The sequence below is a fragment of the Triticum dicoccoides genome, chromosome 2B, assembly GCF_002162155.2.
Source record: "Triticum dicoccoides isolate Atlit2015 ecotype Zavitan chromosome 2B, WEW_v2.0, whole genome shotgun sequence".
Lineage (NCBI taxonomy): Eukaryota > Viridiplantae > Streptophyta > Magnoliopsida > Poales > Poaceae > Triticum > Triticum dicoccoides.
In genome coordinates, this window is record NC_041383.1 from 146,083,711 (window position 1) to 146,089,574 (window position 5,864).

The window sequence follows — 5,864 nt, forward strand, 5'->3', positions numbered from 1 at the left end:
CTACGTAATCGGTACTCCAGCCTGCTCCACCGATTAGTGAGTTCCACCACTGAACGTAGCTCTTGTGTCCTGTTGCTTCTCTAGGCAAAGGTTTTCTCTCAATTTTTTTACATCTAGATCCCCTCCTATGATGCTAGCTGAAGCGGCTTGTTGAATTATTTTGGAATCTTTTATGTTCTTTTTCTATTGAGTGCCTTTGTTTTCAACTAGGAGATGTGGCTATGTTTAATTCTAAAATCTAAATGCAATCTGATATTGTTCCATCGAGATTGATTTTCAGAAGGTGTATATCTAATGTTTCTTACTGCAGCTTTAAGCTTCACTATCATCTAACTTTGTATAGTTAATTTTTGTTCTCTATCTTTGAACCTATAAAAATTGGGTGATCTGTACACTTGCCATTTCCTTACATGTGTTTCCTGAACATGTCTAAACTTTTTATCAGTTCTAAGCTCGGGCAATCGTAGGATGACTAGACACGCAGTACATATGATTTGAGATATATATGTATTCAATTTCACCCTTTGCTAAAAAACATGCTATACAATGTCAGATTTTGTGAAGCCACAGTGATCTAGGGGTTGCACCGCAGGAGCATAGCCTGTACAAGTACTGAACATTGAAGATTGCATTGCAGCTCATCAGTATGCCTTCCTTGCAATCTTTGAAGCATATTAAATTCTGAAATCTTATTTTCTTTCTATACAAGTTTGTTTGTGCCAAGTACTTGTTAATTGATGTGTTGAGGGGTGCTCATATACTTCCTCAGCAACATGGGAAGCTAAAGATGTTAGTGGATTGTGTTGGGCATTGTAGCTTCTATAGCTTGGCCACACTTAAGTGTACAGGCTAGACTCTGATTATTTCCTTGCATGTTTGGGTACTGATACACACATGATTCATTGTCTCAGTATTGTTCATCCTCTTTATTTCAGATTGTGAATGAAGAAAGGGCAACAAAGATATCTAAGGTTCAGCATCGTCAGCAAAGTATGCTTCCTTTGCTCCCTTCTTTAGTCTAAAATCATTACCTCTGGTGCATGGTTTACCTTTTCTTTTACTGAATGGGTTAATGGAGTTCACTGAAAACTTGACATTATAGTCAGATGTGACATAGTCACTTTTTCCTGAAGTAGCAATAAGTGACCTTTTTCTTTGAGTTCCAATCTTGTGGCCCCTGACATTAACAAATAAATTTAACATGTCGTTTATTGCTAAAGGTGTATATTTAGTCCATTGGAGGAAGAATTTCAATTATTTCATTAAGAAGAGACCACACTATCCTTGCCCAGTTTCTTTTGTTGTATTGGGTTATCCAAAAGGACTCATGCAAATGGGATTGTAATAGTGTGATCTTGACTATTTTGTTGCATGTTAACCATTTCTCCTGTTTGAATTGTTAATCACTCATCTCTAGGCATTGAATATCAGTGACCTGAAATCTTATGAAGCTACAACTTGAGTAATTTAGATAAGGCCTACTATTTAGCACACACATATCTAAATATTGTAGCAAGGGACTGGTTGGGGTTATCCCCAGCCATGTGGTTCAGGGATATCATTTGTTTCTTGTTTTATTGAGATCAAAGATGGAGAGGATACCCCTAGTGTTTTTGTTTGGTTAAAGGATAACAACTGGATGGGTTATTGTGATGATTTCTTATGACATGATGAGATTACCTTTTTGCACACAACCATTATTTCTGCAAACCAACTAATTCTCACATTCATACATGAGCTCTCAAGCACAAGATAGGTCAACTAGATACATGTATAAGCATCAAGAAAATAAAATTACACACACACACAAACACAAAGACATGCAAGTGTACATCTGTCATATCAGCCATACATGCACATGTTTAGCTAAGAAATATATGTGCGTTCATTTTGTACAGCGGTCTATTCATAAGTGTGCATTTACATGCACCATGGTCATCAAGCTCCTATCCTCTCTTGTGGCTAGAAAGATGTATATCTATATGTTACGAAACCCTGATAAAAAAATATGTAGGCTTGTGAAGTTGTGCTCCTTTCAGTGTTTAGTATATAAGAAACTACAACCTGAACATGACTGCCTGTGTGTGTGTGTGGTCGTGCGGCTATGTGGCTGTGTGCTATGCATAATGCTTACTCATTCCTAGCTGCTCATGCCCGCCCGTGTGCCTTCTATGGTCGTTTGTTGACTGTTGCATATTTCTTGGCTATTGTAACTAAGGTTGTAAGAAACTAAATAGCATATACTCTATCTTTCCTGCATTCTGCATGCTTCTTCTATTGTGAACTTCAAATCGTGGACATCAATGGCTTATTACTACCATTTTCATGGTTTCATGTTGTCAATTGTTTTTCTTTGATTTGTGAAAATGCTGCTAAAATCGACTCTTATATGTCTTTTTGAGATGATAACTGAAGAATGTTGACTCTGCTGTTGGTACCTGGACACTAAATAGTTGTTTGCTTTTGGGAACGTGGTGGTACTTGGCAATATGCAAAATGCATTATCTTATTTTTTAATTCTATATGGTGTCAATCAGAGTTGGATTTGTGAGATAGTTCATAAATATATGAACTTTATCAGATTTACAAATGATGGTCGAGTTTGGTATGAGCTGTGTGTTGTGGTGAGATATAGATTTAATCATTTTAGTAGCTGAGAATTTGGCATCTGCTGTGCTGAGAGATGGACTTGTTTGTTGGCAAGCAAACGACTTACGAATGCACTTTCTGTCAGCATGAAAAATACTTAGTGGCACATTATATGTTGGGAAGCAAAATGACTTACCAACTCATGATCTGTTGGCAAGTGAAAGACTTGGCAGCACATTGCTTGTTGGGAAGCAAACTAAATTACAAACGCACGATTTGTCGGTAAGAGAGACACTTAGTTACACACTGTCCTTCAGCAAGCGATTGACTTGCCAAACGCACAGGCTGTCAGCAAGAGAGACACTTAGTGACATACTGTTTGTCAGCAAGTTAACTGTTTGTCGGTAAATCTGACTCTTGGCATCTTGGATGCGGACAGATGCATTCTAACAATTTGTGTGTCAGTAAAGGTTCATGCAGACATATTGTGTGTCGGGAAATCCCGTTTTTGCCAACACACACGTGTGTTAGCTATAGTGGGGCATGGTGTAGTGCTATGCAAGTATGAAAGTCAATAATCATGCAATCAAATTACATCCTACTTATGGTGCATTATTTGGTGTTAATTATGCTTAATGCTCACTTATGAGATTATTCGTTTCTTGGTTGGTCGCTTCTCAATCTTTTGCTAGCCTTCATTTTGCACTAAGTATGATCATTACTTGTGCATCCAAAAACCTTTAAACCAGTTTTGCCACATGAGTCCACTATATCTACCTATATGCAGTGTCCGTTTGCTGTTCTAAGCAAATTTGTATGTGTCATCTCTAATTTTTAAAATAAATTTCTCTTTTGTGTGTTTGTACTACTCCCGAGGTGGTGAGGGGTGGCTAATATTTTCCATGCTAGATGTGTTATTCTCACGATGAGTGTTTATTCACTTGTCATTGCACAAGAGTAAGGCAAAGATATTAGGGATGCCTAGTCCCGAAATGAAAAATGAATTTACTTTATGTTGTCAAATAATAAATTCCTTGGAAAGTGTTGGTATGGAGGGCAACTGTGGATACGGCTAGCCATGGAAAGTGAAAGTATGGTTGAAAAAGGAATAAACTTTATTTTCTGTTTGGGAAATGCCCATGATATATCTAGCATGGAAAGTGTTGGGGACTCTAAGTCGTTTTCGTTGGTGGGAAAGGGACACCTCCAAAAATGTTTTTTTCTCTAAGTTTCTCGCTTTGAGCTCTGGCACCTCTACAAATCCCTACTTCCCTCCGCGAATGGCCTTTCTTTACTTTATGCAATTTTTATTTTGAATTTGAGTCTCCATCTTCTCTTATAAAGCACAAACTAGGAGGCACTATGATCGTACTTGAGTATTGGGTGTAGCTAATATGCGAGTGTGTTACATTAATGGATCAATGGTTGAGCATGATGGGCAAGGGATAACTTATTTTAGCGTTGATATTTTGAAAGACATGGTTGCTTGTCGATATGCTTGAGTATTTAAGTCTTACGTTAAAACTAGACTATTTCTTTGAATCATATAAAAGTCCAAATGTCCATGCTATAAAGAAAAGAATATGAGATGACATGTTAGGCAGCATTCCACATCAAAAGTTCTATTTTTATCATTTACTTACTCGAGGACAAGCAGGAATTAAGCTTGGGGATGTTGATACATCTCCAACGTATCGATAATTTTTGATTGTTTCATGTTGATATATTATCATTCTTGGATGTTTAATAATCATTTTATAGTCATTCTATATCATTTTTGGTACTAACCTATTGACATAGTGCCAAGTGATAGTTGTTGTTTTCTGCATGTTTTTTACATCGCAGCAAAACAATACCAAACGGAGTCCAAACGCAACAAAACTTTTTGGAGATTTTTTTTGGACCAGAAGACATCCAGTGGGCCGGAGAAGCGCCATGGGGTGCTCCGGGGGGAGCACAACTCACCAGGGCACGCCAAGAGGCCCAGGCACGCCCTGGTGGGTTCTGCCCACCTCGGGTGCCCCCCCCCCGGATCGCATATTTGCTCTATAAATACCCCAATATTCCAGAAACCCTAGGGGAGTCGACGAAAATAAATTCCAGCCGCCGTAGAGTCCAAAACCACCAGATCCAATCTAGAGACCATCACGGAGGGGTTCACCACTTCTATTGGTGCCTCTCCGATGATGCATGAGTAGTTCTTTGTAGACCTTCGGGTCCGTAGTTAGTAGCTAGATGACTTCCCCTCTCTCTTTTTATTATCAATACAATGGTCTCTTGGAGATCCATATGATGTAACTCATTTTACGGTGTGTTTGTTGGGATCGGATGAACTTTGAGTTTATGATCAGGTCAATTTTTTTTACCTTGAAACTTATTTGAGTTTACTTTGATCTCTTATATGCATGATTGCTTATAGCCTCGTATTTCTTCTCCGATATTTGGGTTTTATTTGGCCAACTTGATATATTTATCTTGCAAAGGGAAGAAGTGCTTTGTGGTGGGTTCGATCTTACGGTGCTTGATCCTAGTGACAGAAGGAGAACCGACACATATGTATCATTGCTAATACGGATAAAATGATGGGGGTCTATTTCTACATAAATATATCTTGTCTACATCATGTCATCGTTCTTATTGCATTATTTTGTATCTCTATGAACTTAATACACTAGATGCATGCTGGATAGCGGTCGATGTGTGGAGTAATAGTAGTAGATGCAGGCAGGAGTCGGTCTACTAATCTTGGACGTGATGCCTATATAATGATCATTGCCTGGATATCATCATGATTATTTGAAGTTCTATCAATTGCCCAATAGTAATTTGTTCACCCATCGTTTGCTATTTTTGTCGATAGAAGCCACTAGTGAGACCTACGGCCCCCGGGTCTCTTCTTTAATATATTTGCCTTTGCGATCTATTTTCCTTTGCTTTTATTTTCAGATCCATTAAAAAAATACAAAACTAACTTGCTGCAATTTATTTTATTTGGTGTTCGATCTATCAATATTTAGAACTCTCTCGCGTCCATTTGCCTATCTCTAGGTGTCGTTACCCGAAAGGGATTGACAGCCCCTTTTACACGTTTGGGTTGTGAGTATTTGTTATTTGTGTGCAGGTGATGTTTATGTTGTGTTGCTTGGTTCTCCTACTGGTTCGATAACCTTGGTTTCATCATTGAGGGAAATACCCACCGCTACTGTGCTGCATCATCCCTTCCTCTTTGCGGAAATACCGAGGTAGCTTCAAGCCGCATCACAGCTCTACCGCTA